We start from the raw sequence: 17778 nt of genomic DNA on the forward strand, positions 1-17778 counted from the left end.
ATTATCTTTGCTCTTTATGAAATATTCCAGCCTTTTTTAATGCATTCTCATGCAAATTGGAATTCTCTTGGACAAAATTCCTTACAACTCTTGCTAACAGAGTGTGAGAGATGAAAAAGCACTTGGGAACAGAAAATACAATTTCCCTGAAGGCATCACCCAGGAATGTTTTGCCAGGACTTGGACTCATTAAAATATAAATTCCCACAATCCACTGCTCCTTGCCAGAGACTGGATTTGTCTAGCCATGGCTGTAATGAGTTCTATGTAGCACATGGTGATTGCTCCATCCTAGTCTTTTTCACTTTGCGCAGTGGCATTATCATAGCCAATGAGGTCCAACCGAGGCGTGATTATTGCTAGTTGAAAACTTTACCCAATACCCCGCCATGATGACTTGCAATATAGTCAGCATTGGCAATTTTTGTTAGTCTCCCAGGAGATTATTAGTTCTTGTAAATGAGAGAGTTATTGAATCCAGTCTAGTTTAATTCCTACTCCTGTATTTGAAGAGCCACAAAGACTTTGTGTCTTCCAGTTGCTGATTTTGAAGATTGACTTTGAGATTTTTCTCATTATCTTTGCTCTTTATGAAATATTCCAGCCTTTTTTAATGCATTCTCATGCAAATTGGAATTCTCTTGGACAAAATTCCTTACAACTCTTGCTAACAGAGTGTGAGAGATGAAAAAGCACTTGGGAACAGAAAATACAATTTCCCTGAAGGCTTCACCCAGGAATGTTTTGCCAGGACTTGGACTCATTAAAATATAAATTCCCACAATCCACTGCTCCTTGCCAGAGACTGGATTTGTCTAGCCATGGCTGTAATGAGTTCTATGTAGCACATGGTGATTTCTCCATCCTAGTCTTTTTAACTTTGCGCAGTGGCATTATCATAGCCAATGAGGTCCAACTGAGGCGTGATTATTGCTAGTTGAAAACTTTACCCAATACCCCGCCATGATGACTTGCAATATAGTCAGCATTGGCAATTTTTGTTAGTCTCCCAGGAGACTATTAGTTCTTGTAAATGAGAGAGTTATTGAATCCAGTCTAGTTTAATTCCTACTCCTGTATGTGAAGAGCCACAAAGACTTTGTGTCTTCCAGTTGCTGATTTTGAAGATTGACTTTGAGATTTTTCTCATTATCTTTGCTCTTTATGAAATATTCCAGCCTTTTTTAATGCATTCTCATGCAAATTGGAATTCTCTTGGACAAAATTCCTTACAACTCTTGCTAACAGAGTGTGAGAGATGAAAAAGCACTTGGGAACAGAAAATACAATTTCCCTGAAGGCATCACCCAGGAATGTTTTGCCAGGACTTGGACTCATTAAAATATAAATTCCCACAATCCACTGCTCCTTGCCAGAGACTGGATTTGTCTAGCCATGGCTGTAATGAGTTCTATGTAGCACATGGTGATTGCTCCATCCTAGTCTTTTTAACTTTGCGCAGTGGCATTATCATAGCCAATGAGGTCCAACCGAGGCGTGATTATTGCTAGTTGAAAACTTTACCCAATACCCCGCCATGATGACTTGCAATATAGTCAGCATTGGCAATTTTTGTTAGTCTCCCAGGAGACTAATAGTTCTTGTAAATGAGAGAGTTATTGAATCCAGTCTAGTTTAATTCCTACTCCTGTATGTGAAGAGCCACAAAGACTTTGAGTCTTCCAGTTGCTGATTTTGAAGATTGACTTTGAGATTTTTCTCATTATCTTTGCTCTTTATGAAATATTCCAGCCTTTTTTAATGCATTCTCATGCAAATTGGAATTCTCTTGGAAAAAATTCCTTACAACTCTTGCTAACAGAGTGTGAGAGATGAAAAAGCACTTGGGAACAGAAAATACAATTTCCCTGAAGGCATCACCCAGGAATGTTTTGCCAGGTCTTGGACTCATTAAAATATAAATTCCCACAATCCACTGCTCCTTGCCAGAGACTGGATTTGTCTAGCCATGGCTGTAATGAGTTCTATGTAGCACATGGTGATTGCTCCATCCTAGTCTTTTTAACTTTGCGCAGTGGCATTATCATAGCCAATGAGGTCCAACCGAGGCGTGATTATTGCTAGTTGAAAACTTTACCCAATACCCCGCCATGATGACTTGCAATATAGTCAGCATTGGCAATTTTTGTTAGTCTCCCAGGAGACTATTAGTTCTTGTAAATGAGAGAGTTATTGAATCCAGTCTAGTTTAATTCCTACTCCTGTATGTGAAGAGCCACAAAGACTTTGTGTCTTCCAGTTGCTGATTTTGAAGATTGACTTTGAGATTTTTCTCATTATCTTTGCTCTTTATGAAATATTCCAGCCTTTTTTAATGCATTCTCATGCAAATTGGAATTCTCTTGGACAAAATTCCTTACAACTCTTGCTAAGAGAGTGTGAGAGATGAAAAAGCACTTGGGAACAGAAAATACAATTTCCCTGAAGGCATCACCCAGGAATGTTTTGCCAGGTCTTGGACTCATTAAAATATAAATTCCCACAATCCACTGCTCCTTGCCAGAGACTGAATTTGTCTAGCCATGGCTGTAATGAGTTCTATGTAGCACATGGTGATTGCTCCATCCTAGTCTTTTTAACTTTGCACAGTGGCATTATCATAGCCAATGAGGTCCAACCGAGGTGTGATTATTGCTAGTTGAAAACTTTACCCAATACCCCGCCATGATGACTTGCAATATAGTCAGCATTGGCAATTTTTTTTAGTCTCACAGGAGACTATTAGTTCTTGTAAATGAGAGAGTTATTGAATCCAGTCTAGTTTAATTCCTACTCCTGTATGTGAAGAGCCACAAAGACTTTGTGTCTTCCAGTTGCTGATTTTGAAGATTGATTTTGAGATTTTTCTCATTATCTTTGCTCTTTATGAAATATTCCAGCCTTTTTTAATGCATTCTCATGCAAATTGGAATTCTCTTGGACAAAATTCTTTACAACTCTTGCTAACAGAGTGTGAGAGATGAAAAAGCACTTGGGAACAGAAAATACAATTTCCCTGAAGGCATCACCCAGGAATGTTTTGCCAGGACTTGGACTCATTAAAATATAAATTCCCACAATCCACTGCTCCTTGCCAGAGACTGGATTTGTCTAGCCATGGCTGTAATGAGTTCTATGTAGCACATGGTGATTGCTCCATCCTAGTCTTTTTAACTTTGCGCAGTGGCATTATCATAGCCAATGAGGTCCAACCGAGGCGTGATTATTGCTAGTTGAAAACTTTACCCAATACCCCGCCATGATGACTTGCAATATAGTCAACATTGGCAATTTTTGTTAGTCTCCCAGGAGACTATTAGTTCTTGTAAATGAGAGAGTTATTGAATCCAGTCTAGTTTAATTCCTACTCCTGTATGTGAAGAGCCACAAAGACTTTGTGTCTTCCAGTTGCTGATTTTGAAGATTGACTTTGAGATTTTTCTCATTATCTTTGCTCTTTATGAAATATTCCAGCCTTTTTTAATGCATTCTCATGCAAATTGGAATTCTCTTGGACAAAATTCCTTACAACTCTTGCTAAGAGAGTGTGAGAGATGAAAAAGCACTTGGGAACAGAAAATACAATTTCCCTGAAGGCATCACCCAGGAATGTTTTGCCAGGTCTTGGACTCATTAAAATATAAATTCCCACAATCCACTGCTCCTTGCCAGAGACTGAATTTGTCTAGCCATGGCTGTAATGAGTTCTATGTAGCACATGGTGATTGCTCCATCCTAGTCTTTTTAACTTTGCACAGTGGCATTATCATAGCCAATGAGGTCCAACCGAGGTGTGATTATTGCTAGTTGAAAACTTTACCCAATACCCCGCCATGATGACTTGCAATATAGTCAGCATTGGCAATTTTTTTTAGTCTCACAGGAGACTATTAGTTCTTGTAAATGAGAGAGTTATTGAATCCAGTCTAGTTTAATTCCTACTCCTGTATGTGAAGAGCCACAAAGACTTTGTGTCTTCCAGTTGCTGATTTTGAAGATTGACTTTGAGATTTTTCTCATTATCTTTGCTCTTTATGAAATATTCCAGCCTTTTTTAATGCATTCTCATGCAAATTGGAATTCTCTTGGACAAAATTCTTTACAACTCTTGCTAACAGAGTGTGAGAGATGAAAAAGCACTTGGGAACAGAAAATACAATTTCACTGAAGGCATCACCCAGGAATGTTTTGCCAGGACTTGGACTCATTAAAATATAAATTCCCACAATCCACTGCTCCTTGCCAGAGACTGGATTTGTCTAGCCATGGCTGTAATGAGTTCTATGTAGCACATGGTGATTGCTCCATCCTAGTCTTTTTAACTTTGCGCAGTGGCATTATCATAGCCAATGAGGTCCAACCGAGGCGTGATTATTGCTAGTTGAAAACTTTACCCAATACCCCGCCATGATGACTTGCAATATAGTCAGCATTGGCAATTTTTGTTAGTCTCCCAGGAGACTATTAGTTCTTGTAAATGAGAGAGTTATTGAATCCAGTCTAGTTTAATTCCTACTCCTGTATGTGAAGAGCCACAAAGACTTTGTGTCTTCCAGTTGCTGATTTTGAAGATTGACTTTGAGATTTTTCTCATTATCTTTGCTCTTTATGAAATATTCCAGCCTTTTTTAATGCATTCTCATGCAAATTGGAATTCTCTTGGACAAAATTCCTTACAACTCTTGCTAACAGAGTGTGAGAGATGAAAAAGCACTTGGGAACAGAAAATACAATTTCCCTGAAGGCAACACCCAGGAATGTTTTGCCAGGACTTGGACTCATTAAAATATAAATTCCCACAATCCACTGCTCCTTGCCAGAGACTGGATTTGTCTAGCCATGGCTGTAATGAGTTCTATGTAGCACATGGTGATTGCTCCATCCTAGTCTTTTTAACTTTGCGCAATGGCATTATCATAGCCAATGAGGTCCAACTGAGGCGTGATTATTGCTAGTTGAAAACTTTACCCAATACCCCGCCATGATGACTTGCAATATAGTCAGCATTGGCAATTTTTGTTAGTCTCCCAGGAGACTATTAATTCTTGTAAATGAGAGAGTTATTGAATCCAGTCTAGTTTAATTCCTACTCCTGTATGTGAAGAGCCACAAAGACTTTGTGTCTTCCAGTTGCTGATTTTGAAGATTGACTTTGAGATTTTTCTCATTATCTTTGCTCTTTATGAAATATTCCAGCCTTTTTTAATGCATTCTCATGCAAATTGGAATTCTCTTGGACAAAATTCCTTACAACTCTTGCTAACAGAGTGTGAGAGATGAAAAAGCACTTGGGAACAGAAAATACAATTTCCCTGAAGGCATCACCCAGGAATGTTTTGCCAGGACTTGGACTCATTAAAATATAAATTCCCACAATCCACTGCTCCTTGCCAGAGACTGGATTTGTCTAGCCATGGCTGTAATGAGTTCTATGTAGCACATGGTGATTGCTCCATCCTAGTCTTTTTAACTTTGCGCAGTGGCATTATCATAGCCAATGAGGTCCAACCGAGGCGTGATTGTTGCTAGTTGAAAACTTTACCCAATACCCCGCCATGATGACTTGCAATATAGTCAGCATTGGCAATTTTTGTTAGTCTCCCAGGAGACTATTAGTTCTTGTAAATGAGAGAGTTATTAAATCCAGTCTAGTTTAATTCCTACTCCTGTATGTGAAGAGCCACAAAGACTTTGTGTCTTCCAGTTGCTGATTTTGAAGATTGACTTTGAGATTTTTCTCATTATCTTTGCTCTTTATGAAATATTCCAGCCTTTTTTAATGCATTCTCATGCAAATTGAAATTCACTTGGACAAAATTCCTTACAACTCTTGCTAACAGAGTGTGAGAGATGAAAAAGCACTTGGGAACAGAAAATACAATTTCCCTGAAGGCATCACCCAGGAATGTTTTGCCAGGTCTTGGACTCATTAAAATATAAATTCCCACAATCCACTGCTCCTTGCCAGAGACTGGATTTGTCTAGCCATGGCTGTAATGAGTTCTATGTAGCACATGGTGATTGCTCCATCCTAGTCTTTTTAACTTTGCGCAGTGGCATTATCATAGCCAATGAGGTCCAACCGAGGCGTGATTATTGCTAGTTGAAAACTTTACCCAATACCCCGCCATGATGACTTGCAATATAGTCAGCATTGGCAATTTTTGTTAGTCTCCCAGGAGACTAATAGTTCTTGTAAATGAGAGAGTTATTGAATCCAGTCTAGTTTAATTCCTACTCCTGTATGTGAAGAGCCACAAAGACTTTGAGTCTTCCAGTTGCTGATTTTGAAGATTGACTTTGAGATTTTTCTCATTATCTTTGCTCTTTATGAAATATTCCAGCCTTTTTTAATGCATTCTCATGCAAATTGGAATTCTCTTGGAAAAAATTCCTTACAACTCTTGCTAACAGAGTGTGAGAGATGAAAAAGCACTTGGGAACAGAAAATACAATTTCCCTGAAGGCATCACCCAGGAATGTTTTGCCAGGTCTTGGACTCATTAAAATATAAATTCCCACAATCCACTGCTCCTTGCCAGAGACTGGATTTGTCTAGCCATGGCTGTAATGAGTTCTATGTAGCACATGGTGATTGCTCCATCCTAGTCTTTTTAACTTTGCGCAGTGGCATTATCATAGCCAATGAGGTCCAACCGAGGCGTGATTATTGCTAGTTGAAAACTTTACCCAATACCCCGCCATGATGACTTGCAATATAGTCAGCATTGGCAATTTTTGTTAGTCTCCCAGGAGACTATTAGTTCTTGTAAATGAGAGAGTTATTGAATCCAGTCTAGTTTAATTCCTACTCCTGTATGTGAAGAGCCACAAAGACTTTGTGTCTTCCAGTTGCTGATTTTGAAGATTGACTTTGAGATTTTTCTCATTATCTTTGCTCTTTATGAAATATTCCAGCCTTTTTTAATGCATTCTCATGCAAATTGGAATTCTCTTGGACAAAATTCCTTACAACTCTTGCTAAGAGAGTGTGAGAGATGAAAAAGCACTTGGGAACAGAAAATACAATTTCCCTGAAGGCATCACCCAGGAATGTTTTGCCAGGTCTTGGACTCATTAAAATATAAATTCCCACAATCCACTGCTCCTTGCCAGAGACTGGATTTGTCTAGCCATGGCTGTAATGAGTTCTATGTAGCACATGGTGATTGCTCCATCCTAGTCTTTTTAACTTTGCACAGTGGCATTATCATAGCCAATGAGGTCCAACCGAGGTGTGATTATTGCTAGTTGAAAACTTTACCCAATACCCCGCCATGATGACTTGCAATATAGTCAGCATTGGCAATTTTTTTTAGTCTCACAGGAGACTATTAGTTTTTGTAAATGAGAGAGTTATTGAATCCAGTCTAGTTTAATTCCTACTCCTGTATGTGAAGAGCCACAAAGACTTTGTGTCTTCCAGTTGCTGATTTTGAAGATTGACTTTGAGATTTTTCTCATTATCTTTGCTCTTTATGAAATATTCCAGCCTTTTTTAATGCATTCTCATGCAAATTGGAATTCTCTTGGACAAAATTCTTTACAACTCTTGCTAACAGAGTGTGAGAGATGAAAAAGCACTTGGGAACAGAAAATACAATTTCCCTGAAGGCATCACCCAGGAATGTTTTGCCAGGACTTGGACTCATTAAAATATAAATTCCCACAATCCACTGCTCCTTGCCAGAGACTGGATTTGTCTAGCCATGGCTGTAATGAGTTCTATGTAGCACATGGTGATTGCTCCATCCTAGTCTTTTTAACTTTGCGCAGTGGCATTATCATAGCCAATGAGGTCCAACCGAGGCGTGATTATTGCTAGTTGAAAACTTTACCCAATACCCCGCCATGATGACTTGCAATATAGTCAGCATTGGCAATTTTTGTTAGTCTCCCAGGAGACTATTAGTTCTTGTAAATGAGAGAGTTATTGAATCCAGTCTAGTTTAATTCCTACTCCTGTATGTGAAGAGCCACAAAGACTTTGTGTCTTCCAGTTGCTGATTTTGAAGATTGACTTTGAGATTTTTCTCATTATCTTTGCTCTTTATGAAATATTCCAGCCTTTTTTAATGCATTCTCATGCAAATTGGAATTCTCTTGGACAAAATTCCTTACAACTCTTGCTAACAGAGTGTGAGAGATGAAAAAGCACTTGGGAACAGAAAATACAATTTCCCTGAAGGCATCACCCAGGAATGTTTTGCCAGGACTTGGACTCATTAAAATATAAATTCCCACAATCCACTGCTCCTTGCCAGAGACTGGATTTGTCTAGCCATGGCTGTAATGAGTTCTATGTAGCACATGGTGATTGCTCCATCCTAGTCTTTTTCACTTTGCGCAGTGGTATTATCATAGCCAATGAGGTCCAACCGAGGCGTGATTATTGCTAGTTGAAAACTTTACCCAATACCCCGCCATGATGACTTGCAATATAGTCAGCATTGGCAATTTTTGTTAGTCTCCCAGGAGACTATTAGTTCTTGTAAATGAGAGAGTTATTAAATCCAGTCTAGTTTAATTCCTACTCCTGTATTTGAAGAGCCACAAAGACTTTGTGTCTTCCAGTTGCTGATTTTGAAGATTGACTTTGAGATTTTTCTCATTATCTTTGCTCTTTATGAAATATTCCAGCCTTTTTTAATGCATTCTCATGCAAATTGGAATTCTCTTGGACAAAATTCCTTACAACTCTTGCTAACAGAGTGTGAGAGATGAAAAAGCACTTGGGAACAGAAAATACAATTTCCCTGAAGGCTTCACCCAGGAATGTTTTGCCAGGACTTGGACTCATTAAAATATAAATTCCCACAATCCACTGCTCCTTGCCAGAGACTGGATTTGTCTAGCCATGGCTGTAATGAGTTCTATGTAGCACATGGTGATTGCTCCATCCTAGTCTTTTTCACTTTGCGCAGTGGTATTATCATAGCCAATGAGGTCCAACTGAGGCGTGATTATTGCTAGTTGAAAACTTTACCCAATACCCCGCCATGATGACTTGCAATATAGTCAGCATTGGCAATTTTTGTTAGTCTCCCAGGAGACTATTAGTTCTTGTAAATGAGAGAGTTATTAAATCCAGTCTAGTTTAATTCCTACTCCTGTATTTGAAGAGCCACAAAGACTTTGTGTCTTCCAGTTGCTGATTTTGAAGATTGACTTTGAGATTTTTCTCATTATCTTTGCTCTTTATGAAATATTCCAGCCTTTTTTAATGCATTCTCATGCAAATTGGAATTTTCTTGGACAAAATTCCTTACAACTCTTGCTAACAGAGTGTGAGAGATGAAAAAGCACTTGGGAACAGAAAATACAATTTCCCTGAAGGCATCACCCAGGAATGTTTTGCCAGGACTTGGACTCATTAAAATATAAATTCCCACAATCCACTGCTCCTTGCCAGAGACTGGATTTGTCTAGCCATGGCTGTAATGAGTTCTATGTAGCACATGGTGATTGCTCCATCCTAGTCTTTTTAACTTTGCGCAGTGGCATTATCATAGCCAATGAGGTCCAACCGAGGCGTGATTATTGCTAGTTGAAAACTTTACCCAATACCCCGCCATGATGACTTGCAATATAGTCAGCATTGGCAATTTTTGTTAGTCTCCCAGGAGACTATTAGTTCTTGTAAATGAGAGAGTTATTAAATCCAGTCTAGTTTAATTCCTACTCCTGTATGTGAAGAGCCACAAAGACTTTGTGTCTTGCAGTTGCTGATTTTGAAGATTGACTTTGAGATTTTTCTCATTATCTTTGCTCTTTATGAAATATTCCAGCCTTTTTTAATGCATTCTCATGCAAATTGAAATTCACTTGGACAAAATTCCTTACAACTCTTGCTAACAGAGTGTGAGAGATGAAAAAGCACTTGGGAACAGAAAATACAATTTCCCTGAAGGCATCACCCAGGAATGTTTTGCCAGGACTTGGACTCATTAAAATATAAATTCCCACAATCCACTGCTCCTTGCCAGAGACTGGATTTGTCTAGCCATGGCTGTAATGAGTTCTATGTAGCACATGGTGATGGCTCCATCCTAGTCTTTTTAACTTTGTGCAGTGGCATTATCAAAGCCAATGAGGTCCAACCGAGGCGTGATTATTGCTAGTTGAAAACTTTACCCAATTCCCCGCCATGATGACTTGCAATATAGTCAGCATTGGCAATTTTTGTTAGTCTCCCAGGAGACTATTAGTTCTTGTAAATGAGAGAGTTATTGAATCCAGTCTAGTTTAATTCCTACTCCTGTATGTGAAGAGCCACAAAGACTTTGTGTCTTCCAGTTGCTGATTTTGAAGATTGACTTTGAGATTTTTCTCATTATCTTTGCTCTTTATGAAATATTCCAGCCTTTTTTAATGCATTCTCATGCAAATTGGAATTCTCTTGGACAAAATTCCTTACAACTCTTGCTAACAGAGTGTGAGAGATGAAAAAGCACTTGGGAACAGAAAATACAATTTCCCTGAAGGCATCACCCAGGAATGTTTTGCCAGGACTTGGACTCATTAAAATATAAATTCCCACAATCCACTGCTCCTTGCCAGAGACTGGATTTGTCTAGCCATGGCTGTAATGAGTTCTATGTAGCACATGGTGATGGCTCCATCCTAGTCTTTTTAACTTTGTGCAGTGGCATTATCAAAGCCAATGAGGTCCAACCGAGGCGTGATTATTGCTAGTTGAAAACTTTACCCAATTCCCCGCCATGATGACTTGCAATATAGTCAGCATTGGCAATTTTTGTTAGTCTCCCAGGAGACTATTAGTTCTTGTAAATGCGAGAGTTATTGAATCCAGTCTAGTTTAATTCCTACTCCTGTATGTGAAGAGCCACAAAGACTTTGTGTCTTCCAGTTGCTGATTTTGAAGATTGACTTTGAGATTTTTCTCATTATCTTTGCTCTTTATGAAATATTCCAGCCTTTTTTAATGCATTCTCATGCAAATTGGAATTCTCTTGGACAAAATTCCTTACAACTCTTGCTAACAGAGTGTGAGAGATGAAAAAGCACTTGGGAACAGAAAATACAATTTCCGTGAAGGCATCACCCAGGAATGTTTTGCCAGGTCTTGGACTCATTAAAATATAAATTCCCACAATCCACTGCTCCTTGCCAGAGACTGGATTTGTCTAGCCATGGCTGTAATGAGTTCTATGTAGCACATGGTGATTGCTCCATCCTAGTCTTTTTAACTTTGCGCAGTGGCATTATCATAGCCAATGAGGTCCAACCGAGGTGTGATTATTGCTAGTTGAAAACTTTACCCAATACCCCGCCATGATGACTTGCAATATAGTCAGCATTGGCAATTTTTTTTTAGTCTCACAGGAGACTATTAGTTCTTGTAAATGAGAGAGTTATTGAATCCAGTCTAGTTTAATTCCTACTCCTGTATGTGAAGAGCCACAAAGACTTTGTGTCTTCCAGTTGCTGATTTTGAAGATTGACTTTGAGATTTTTCTCATTATCTTTGCTATTTATGAAATATTCCAGCCTTTTTGAATGCATTCTCATGCAAATTGAAATTCTCTTGGACAAAATTCCTTACAACTCTTGCTAACAGAGTGTGAGAGATGAAAAAGCACTTGGGAACAGAAAATACAATTTCCCTGAAGGCATCACCCAGGAATGTTTTGCCAGGTCTTGGACTCATTAAAATATAAATTCCCACAATCCACTGCTCCTTGCCTGAGACTGGATTTGTCTAGCCATGGCTGTAATGAGTTCTATGTAGCACATGGTGATTGCTCCATCCTAGTCTTTTTAACTTTGCGCAGTGGCATTATCATAGCCAATGAGGTCTAACCGAGGCGTGATTATTGCTAGTTGAAAACTTTACCCAATACCCCGCCATGATGACTTGCAATATAGTCAGCATTGGCAATTTTTGTTAGTCTCCCAGGAGACTATTAGTTCTTGTAAATGAGAGAGTTATTGAATCCAGTCTAGTTTAATTCCTACTCCTGTATGTGAAGAGCCACAAAGACTTTGTGTCTTCCAGTTGCTGATTTTGAAGATTGACTTTGAGATTTTTCTCATTATCTTTGCTCTTTATGAAATATTCCAGCCTTTTTTAATGCATTCTCATGCAAATTGGAATTCTCTTGGACAAAATTCCTTACAACTCTTGCTAACAGAGTGTGAGAGATGAAAAAGCACTTGGGAACAGAAAATACAATTTCCCTGAAGGCATCACCCAGGAATGTTTTGCCAGGACTTGGACTCATTAAAATATAAATTCCCACAATCCACTGCTCCTTGCCAGAGACTGGATTTGTCTAGCCATGGCTGTAATGAGTTCTTTGTAGCACATGGTGATTGCTCCATCCTAGTCTTTTTAACTTTGCGCAGTGGCATTATCATAGCCAATGAGGTCCAACCGAGGCGTGATTATTGCTAGTTGAAAACTTTACCCAATACCCCGCCATGATGACTTGCAATATAGTCAGCATTGGCAATTTTTGTTAGTCTCCCAGGAGACTATTAGTTCTTGTAAATGAGCGAGTTATTGAATCCAGTCTAGTTTAATTCCTACTCCTGTATGTGAAGAGCCACAAAGACTTTGTATCTTCCAGTTGCTGATTTTGAAGATTGACTTTGAGATTTTTTTCATTATCTTTGCTCTTTATGAAATATTCCAGCCTTTTTTAATGCATTCTCATGCAAATTGGAATTCTCTTGGACAAAATTCCTTACAACTCTTGCTAACAGAGTGTGAGAGATGAAAAAGCACTTGGGAACAGAAAATACAATTTCCCTGAAGGCATCACCCAGGAATGTTTTGCCAGGACTTGGACTCATTAAAATATAAATTCCCACAATCCACTGCTCCTTGCCAGAGACTGGATTTGTCTAGCCATGGCTGTAATGAGTTCTATGTAGCACATGGTGATTGCTCCATCCTAGTCTTTTTAACTTTGCGCGGTGGCATTATCATAGCCAATGAGGTCCAACTGAGGCGTGATTATTGCTAGTTGAAAACTTTACCCAATACCCCGCCATGATGACTTGCAATATAGTCAGCATTGGCAATTTTTGTTAGTCTCCCAGGAGACTATTAGTTCTTGTAAATGAGAGAGTTATTAAATCCAGTCTAGTTTAATTCCTACTCCTGTATGTGAAGAGCCACAAAGACTTTGTGTCTTCCAGTTGCTGATTTTGAAGATTGACTTTGAGATTTTTCTCATTATCTTTGCTCTTTATGAAATATTCCAGCCTTTTTTAATGCATTCTCATGCAAATTTAAATTCTCTTGGACAAAATTCCTTACAACTCTTGCTAACAGAGTGTGAGAGATGAAAAAGCACTTGGGAACAGAAAATACAATTTCCCTGAAGGCATCACCCAGGAATGTTTTGCCAGAACTTGGACTCATTAAAATATAAATTCCCACAATCCACTGCTCCTTGCCAGAGACTGGATTTGTCTAGCCATGGCTGTAATGAGTTCTATGTAGCACATGGTGATTGCTCCATCCTAGTCTTTTTAACTTTGCGCAGTGGCATTATCATAGCCAATGAGGTCCAACCGAGGCGTGATTATTGCTAGTTGAAAACTTTACCCAATACCCCGCCATGATGACTTGCAATATAGTCAGCATTGGCAATTTTTGTTAGTTTCCCAGGAGACTATTAGTTCTTGTAAATGAGAGAGTTATTGAATCCAGTCTAGTTTAATTCCTACTCCTGTATGTGAAGAGCCACAAAGACTTTGTGTCTTCCAGTTGCTGATTTTGAAGATTGACTTTGAGATTTTTCTCATTATCTTTGCTCTTTATGAAATATTCCAGCCTTTTTTAATGCATTCTCATGCAAATTGGAATTCTCTTGGACAAAATTCCTTACAACTCTTGCTAACAGAGTGTGAGAGATGAAAAAGCACTTGGGAACAGAAAATACAATTTCCCTGAAGGCATCACCCAGGAATGTTTTGCCAGGACTTGGACTCATTAAAATATAAATTCCCACAATCCACTGCTCCTTGCCAGAGACTGGATTTGTCTAGCCATGGCTGTAATGAGTTCTATGTAGCACATGGTGATGGCTCCATCCTAGTCTTTTTAACTTTGTGCAGTGGCATTATCAAAGCCAATGAGGTCCAACCGAGGCGTGATTATTGCTAGTTGAAAACTTTACCCAATTCCCCGCCATGATGACTTGCAATATAGTCAGCATTGGCAATTTTTGTTAGTCTCCCAGGAGACTATTAGTTCTTGTAAATGAGAGAGTTATTGAATCCAGTCTAGTTTAATTCCTACTCCTGTATGTGAAGAGCCACAAAGACTTTGTGTCTTCCAGTTGCTGATTTTGAAGATTGACTTTGAGATTTTTTTCATTATCTTTGCTCTTTATGAAATATTCCAGCCTTTTTTAATGCATTCTCATGCAAATTGGAATTCTCTTGGACAAAATTCCTTACAACTCTTGCTAACAGAGTGTGAGAGATGAAAAAGCACTTGGGAACAGAAAATACAATTTCCCTGAAGGCATCACCCAGGAATGTTTTGCCAGGTCTTGGACTCATTAAAATATAAATTCCCACAATCCACTGCTCCTTGCCTGAGACTGGATTTGTCTAGCCATGGCTGTAATGAGTTCTATGTAGCACATGGTGATTGCTCCATCCTAGTCTTTTTAACTTTGCGCAGTGGCATTATCATAGCCAATGAGGTCTAACCGAGGCGTGATTATTGCTAGTTGAAAACTTTACCCCATACCCCGCCATGATGACTTGCAATATAGTCAGCATTGGCAATTTTTGTTAGTCTCCCAGGAGACTATTAGTTCTTGTAAATGAGAGAGTTATTGAATCCAGTCTAGTTTAATTCCTACTCCTGTATGTGAAGAGCCACAAAGACTTTGTGTCTTCCAGTTGCTGATTTTGAAGATTGACTTTGAGATTTTTCTCATTATCTTTGCTCTTTATGAAATATTCCAGCCTTTTTGAATGCATTCTCATGCAAATTGGAATTCTCTTGGACAAAATTCCTTACAACTCTTGCTAACAGAGTGTGAGAGATGAAAAAGCACTTGGGAACAGAAAATACAATTTCCCTGAAGGCATCACCCAGGAATGTTTTGCCAGGACTTGGACTCATTAAAATATAAATTCCCACAATCCACTGCTCCTTGCCAGAGACTGGATTTGTCTAGCCATGGCTGTAATGAGTTCTTTGTAGCACATGGTGATTGCTCCATCCTAGTCTTTTTAACTTTGCGCAGTGGCATTATCATAGCCAATGAGGTCCAACCGAGGCGTGATTATTGCTAGTTGAAAACTTTACCCAATACCCCGCCATGATGACTTGCAATATAGTCAGCATTGGCAATTTTTGTTAGTCTCCCAGGAGACTATTAGTTCTTGTAAATGAGAGAGTTATTGAATCCAGTCTAGTTTAATTCCTACTCCTGTATGTGAAGAGCCACAAAGACTTTGTGTCTTCCAGTTGCTGATTTTGAAGATTGACTTTGAGATTTTTCTCATTATCTTTGCTATTTATGAAATATTCCAGCCTTTTTGAATGCATTCTCATGCAAATTGAAATTCTCTTGGACAAAATTCCTTACAACTCTTGCTAACAGAGTGTGAGAGATGAAAAAGCACTTGGGAACAGAAAATACAATTTCCGTGAAGGCATCACCCAGGAATGTTTTGCCAGGTCTTGGACTCATTAAAATATAAATTCCCACAATCCACTGCTCCTTGCCAGAGACTGGATTTGTCTAGCCATGGCTGTAATGAGTTCTATGTAGCACATGGTGATTGCTCCATCCTAGTCTTTTTAACTTTGCGCAGTGGCATTATCATAGCCAATGAGGTCTAACCGAGGCGTGATTATTGCTAGTTGAAAACTTTACCCAATACCCCGCCATGATGACTTGCAATATAGTCAGCATTGGCAATTTTTGTTAGTCTCCCAGGAGACTATTAGTTCTTGTAAATGAGAGAGTTATTGAATCCAGTCTAGTTTAATTCCTACTCCTGTATGTGAAGAGCCACAAAGACTTTGTGTCTTCCAGTTGCTGATTTTGAAGATTGACTTTGAGATTTTTCTCATTATCTTTGCTCTTTATGAAATATTCCAGCCTTTTTGAATGCATTCTCATGCAAATTGGAATTCTCTTGGACAAAATTCCTTACAACTCTTGCTAACAGAGTGTGAGAGATGAAAAAGCACTTGGGAACAGAAAATACAATTTCCCTGAAGGCATCACCCAGGAATGTTTTGCCAGGACTTGGACTCATTAAAATATAAATTCCCACAATCCACTGCTCCTTGCCAGAGACTGGATTTGTCTAGCCATGGCTGTAATGAGTTCTATGTAGCACATGGTGATTGCTCCATACTAGTCTTTTTAACTTTGCGCAGTGGCATTATCATAGCCAATGAGGTCCAACCGAGGCGTGATTATTGCTAGTTGAAAACTTTACCCAATACCCCGCCATGATGACTTGCAATATAGTCAGCATTGGCAATTTTTGTTAGTCTCTCAGGAGACTATTAGTTCTTGTAAATGAGAGAGTTATTGAATCCAGTCTAGTTTAATTCCTACTCCTGTATGTGAAGAGCCACAAAGACTTTGTGTCTTCCAGTTGCTGATTTTGAAGATTGACTTTGAGATTTTTCTCATTATCTTTGCTCTTTATGAAATATTCCAGCCTTTTTTAATGCATTCTCATGCAAATTGGAATTCTCTTGGACAAAATTCCTTACAACTCTTGCTAACAGAGTGTGAGAGATGAAAAAGCACTTGGGAACAGAAAATACAATTTCCCTGAAGGCATCACCCAGGAATGTTTTGCCAGGACTTGGACTCATTAAAATATAAATTCCCACAATCCACTGCTCCTTGCCAGAGACTGGATTTGTCTAGCCATGGCTGTAATGAGTTCTATGTAGCACATGGTGATTGCTCCATCCTAGTCTTTTTCACTTTGCGCAGTGGCATTATCATAGCCAATGAGGTCCAACCGAGGCGTGATTATTGCTAGTTGAAAACTTTACCCAATACCCCGCCATGATGACTTGCAATATAGTCAGCATTGGCAATTTTTGTTAGTCTCCCAGGAGATTATTAGTTCTTGTAAATGAGAGAGTTATTGAATCCAGTCTAGTTTAATTCCTACTCCTGTATTTGAAGAGCCACAAAGACTTTGTGTCTTCCAGTTGCTGATTTTGAAGATTGACTTTGAGATTTTTCTCATTATCTTTGCTCTTTATGAAATATTCCAGCCTTTTTTAATGCATTCTCATGCAAATTGGAATTCTCTTGGACAAAATTCCTTACAACTCTTGCTAACAGAGTGTGAGAGATGAAAAAGCACTTGGGAACAGAAAATACAATTTCCCTGAAGGCATCACCCAGGAATGTTTTGCCAGGACTTGGACTCATTAAAATATAAATTCCCACAATCCACTGCTCCTTGCCAGAGACTGGATTTGTCTAGCCATGGCTGTAATGAGTTCTATGTAGCACATGGTGATTGCTCCATCCTAGTCTTTTTAACTTTGCGCAGTGGCATTATCATAGCCAATGAGGTCCAACCGAGGCGTGATTATTGCTAGTTGAAAACTTTACCCAATACCCCGCCATGATGACTTGCAATATAGTCAGCATTGGCAATTTTTGTTAGTCTCCCAGGAGACTAATAGTTCTTGTAAATGAGAGAGTTATTGAATCCAGTCTAGTTTAATTCCTACTCCTGTATGTGAAGAGCCACAAAGACTTTGAGTCTTCCAGTTGCTGATTTTGAAGATTG

At 38.9% G+C, this 17778-nt stretch overlaps 31 non-coding genes across 31 annotated transcripts; all 31 read left to right on the plus strand.

Moving 5' to 3' along the window:
• The first annotated feature begins 302 nt into the window (after nucleotides 1-302).
• On the plus strand, nucleotides 303-443 carry LOC134938417 (U4 spliceosomal RNA). Its single transcript, XR_010180973.1, has one exon. It is a non-coding gene; the product is annotated as a U4 spliceosomal RNA (small nuclear RNA).
• Nucleotides 444-876: 433 nt separating this feature from the next.
• LOC134938402 (U4 spliceosomal RNA) lies at nucleotides 877-1017 on the plus strand. Its single transcript, XR_010180961.1, has one exon. It is a non-coding gene; the product is annotated as a U4 spliceosomal RNA (small nuclear RNA).
• A 433-nt stretch (nucleotides 1018-1450) lies between these two features.
• LOC134938273 (U4 spliceosomal RNA) lies at nucleotides 1451-1591 on the plus strand. Its single transcript, XR_010180854.1, has one exon. It is a non-coding gene; the product is annotated as a U4 spliceosomal RNA (small nuclear RNA).
• A 433-nt stretch (nucleotides 1592-2024) lies between these two features.
• On the plus strand, nucleotides 2025-2165 carry LOC134938274 (U4 spliceosomal RNA). The gene has a single exon (XR_010180855.1). It is a non-coding gene; the product is annotated as a U4 spliceosomal RNA (small nuclear RNA).
• Nucleotides 2166-2598: 433 nt separating this feature from the next.
• LOC134938580 (U4 spliceosomal RNA) lies at nucleotides 2599-2739 on the plus strand. Its single transcript, XR_010181111.1, has one exon. It is a non-coding gene; the product is annotated as a U4 spliceosomal RNA (small nuclear RNA).
• A 433-nt stretch (nucleotides 2740-3172) lies between these two features.
• LOC134938361 (U4 spliceosomal RNA) lies at nucleotides 3173-3313 on the plus strand. The gene has a single exon (XR_010180928.1). It is a non-coding gene; the product is annotated as a U4 spliceosomal RNA (small nuclear RNA).
• Nucleotides 3314-3746: 433 nt separating this feature from the next.
• On the plus strand, nucleotides 3747-3887 carry LOC134938581 (U4 spliceosomal RNA). The gene has a single exon (XR_010181112.1). It is a non-coding gene; the product is annotated as a U4 spliceosomal RNA (small nuclear RNA).
• A 433-nt stretch (nucleotides 3888-4320) lies between these two features.
• Nucleotides 4321-4461, plus strand: LOC134938275 (U4 spliceosomal RNA). The gene has a single exon (XR_010180856.1). It is a non-coding gene; the product is annotated as a U4 spliceosomal RNA (small nuclear RNA).
• A 433-nt stretch (nucleotides 4462-4894) lies between these two features.
• Nucleotides 4895-5035, plus strand: LOC134938456 (U4 spliceosomal RNA). The gene has a single exon (XR_010181007.1). It is a non-coding gene; the product is annotated as a U4 spliceosomal RNA (small nuclear RNA).
• Nucleotides 5036-5468: 433 nt separating this feature from the next.
• LOC134938372 (U4 spliceosomal RNA) lies at nucleotides 5469-5609 on the plus strand. The gene has a single exon (XR_010180937.1). It is a non-coding gene; the product is annotated as a U4 spliceosomal RNA (small nuclear RNA).
• A 433-nt stretch (nucleotides 5610-6042) lies between these two features.
• On the plus strand, nucleotides 6043-6183 carry LOC134938277 (U4 spliceosomal RNA). Its single transcript, XR_010180857.1, has one exon. It is a non-coding gene; the product is annotated as a U4 spliceosomal RNA (small nuclear RNA).
• A 433-nt stretch (nucleotides 6184-6616) lies between these two features.
• Nucleotides 6617-6757, plus strand: LOC134938278 (U4 spliceosomal RNA). The gene has a single exon (XR_010180858.1). It is a non-coding gene; the product is annotated as a U4 spliceosomal RNA (small nuclear RNA).
• Nucleotides 6758-7190: 433 nt separating this feature from the next.
• LOC134938583 (U4 spliceosomal RNA) lies at nucleotides 7191-7331 on the plus strand. The gene has a single exon (XR_010181113.1). It is a non-coding gene; the product is annotated as a U4 spliceosomal RNA (small nuclear RNA).
• Nucleotides 7332-7764: 433 nt separating this feature from the next.
• On the plus strand, nucleotides 7765-7905 carry LOC134938279 (U4 spliceosomal RNA). Its single transcript, XR_010180859.1, has one exon. It is a non-coding gene; the product is annotated as a U4 spliceosomal RNA (small nuclear RNA).
• A 433-nt stretch (nucleotides 7906-8338) lies between these two features.
• On the plus strand, nucleotides 8339-8479 carry LOC134938453 (U4 spliceosomal RNA). Its single transcript, XR_010181003.1, has one exon. It is a non-coding gene; the product is annotated as a U4 spliceosomal RNA (small nuclear RNA).
• Nucleotides 8480-8912: 433 nt separating this feature from the next.
• Nucleotides 8913-9053, plus strand: LOC134938551 (U4 spliceosomal RNA). Its single transcript, XR_010181086.1, has one exon. It is a non-coding gene; the product is annotated as a U4 spliceosomal RNA (small nuclear RNA).
• Nucleotides 9054-9486: 433 nt separating this feature from the next.
• LOC134938280 (U4 spliceosomal RNA) lies at nucleotides 9487-9627 on the plus strand. Its single transcript, XR_010180860.1, has one exon. It is a non-coding gene; the product is annotated as a U4 spliceosomal RNA (small nuclear RNA).
• A 433-nt stretch (nucleotides 9628-10060) lies between these two features.
• Nucleotides 10061-10201, plus strand: LOC134938441 (U4 spliceosomal RNA). The gene has a single exon (XR_010180993.1). It is a non-coding gene; the product is annotated as a U4 spliceosomal RNA (small nuclear RNA).
• Nucleotides 10202-10634: 433 nt separating this feature from the next.
• LOC134938442 (U4 spliceosomal RNA) lies at nucleotides 10635-10775 on the plus strand. The gene has a single exon (XR_010180994.1). It is a non-coding gene; the product is annotated as a U4 spliceosomal RNA (small nuclear RNA).
• A 433-nt stretch (nucleotides 10776-11208) lies between these two features.
• On the plus strand, nucleotides 11209-11350 carry LOC134938616 (U4 spliceosomal RNA). The gene has a single exon (XR_010181141.1). It is a non-coding gene; the product is annotated as a U4 spliceosomal RNA (small nuclear RNA).
• Nucleotides 11351-11783: 433 nt separating this feature from the next.
• On the plus strand, nucleotides 11784-11924 carry LOC134938243 (U4 spliceosomal RNA). Its single transcript, XR_010180829.1, has one exon. It is a non-coding gene; the product is annotated as a U4 spliceosomal RNA (small nuclear RNA).
• A 433-nt stretch (nucleotides 11925-12357) lies between these two features.
• LOC134938281 (U4 spliceosomal RNA) lies at nucleotides 12358-12498 on the plus strand. The gene has a single exon (XR_010180861.1). It is a non-coding gene; the product is annotated as a U4 spliceosomal RNA (small nuclear RNA).
• A 433-nt stretch (nucleotides 12499-12931) lies between these two features.
• Nucleotides 12932-13072, plus strand: LOC134938507 (U4 spliceosomal RNA). The gene has a single exon (XR_010181050.1). It is a non-coding gene; the product is annotated as a U4 spliceosomal RNA (small nuclear RNA).
• Nucleotides 13073-13505: 433 nt separating this feature from the next.
• Nucleotides 13506-13646, plus strand: LOC134938386 (U4 spliceosomal RNA). Its single transcript, XR_010180949.1, has one exon. It is a non-coding gene; the product is annotated as a U4 spliceosomal RNA (small nuclear RNA).
• Nucleotides 13647-14079: 433 nt separating this feature from the next.
• On the plus strand, nucleotides 14080-14220 carry LOC134938444 (U4 spliceosomal RNA). The gene has a single exon (XR_010180996.1). It is a non-coding gene; the product is annotated as a U4 spliceosomal RNA (small nuclear RNA).
• A 433-nt stretch (nucleotides 14221-14653) lies between these two features.
• Nucleotides 14654-14794, plus strand: LOC134938356 (U4 spliceosomal RNA). The gene has a single exon (XR_010180924.1). It is a non-coding gene; the product is annotated as a U4 spliceosomal RNA (small nuclear RNA).
• Nucleotides 14795-15227: 433 nt separating this feature from the next.
• LOC134938283 (U4 spliceosomal RNA) lies at nucleotides 15228-15368 on the plus strand. Its single transcript, XR_010180862.1, has one exon. It is a non-coding gene; the product is annotated as a U4 spliceosomal RNA (small nuclear RNA).
• A 433-nt stretch (nucleotides 15369-15801) lies between these two features.
• LOC134938244 (U4 spliceosomal RNA) lies at nucleotides 15802-15942 on the plus strand. The gene has a single exon (XR_010180830.1). It is a non-coding gene; the product is annotated as a U4 spliceosomal RNA (small nuclear RNA).
• Nucleotides 15943-16375: 433 nt separating this feature from the next.
• LOC134938246 (U4 spliceosomal RNA) lies at nucleotides 16376-16516 on the plus strand. The gene has a single exon (XR_010180832.1). It is a non-coding gene; the product is annotated as a U4 spliceosomal RNA (small nuclear RNA).
• A 433-nt stretch (nucleotides 16517-16949) lies between these two features.
• LOC134938418 (U4 spliceosomal RNA) lies at nucleotides 16950-17090 on the plus strand. Its single transcript, XR_010180974.1, has one exon. It is a non-coding gene; the product is annotated as a U4 spliceosomal RNA (small nuclear RNA).
• Nucleotides 17091-17523: 433 nt separating this feature from the next.
• LOC134938284 (U4 spliceosomal RNA) lies at nucleotides 17524-17664 on the plus strand. The gene has a single exon (XR_010180863.1). It is a non-coding gene; the product is annotated as a U4 spliceosomal RNA (small nuclear RNA).
• Nucleotides 17665-17778: the final 114 nt, after the last annotated feature.

The sequence above is a fragment of the Pseudophryne corroboree genome, chromosome 6 (genome assembly GCF_028390025.1).
Source record: "Pseudophryne corroboree isolate aPseCor3 chromosome 6, aPseCor3.hap2, whole genome shotgun sequence".
Lineage (NCBI taxonomy): Eukaryota > Metazoa > Chordata > Amphibia > Anura > Myobatrachidae > Pseudophryne > Pseudophryne corroboree.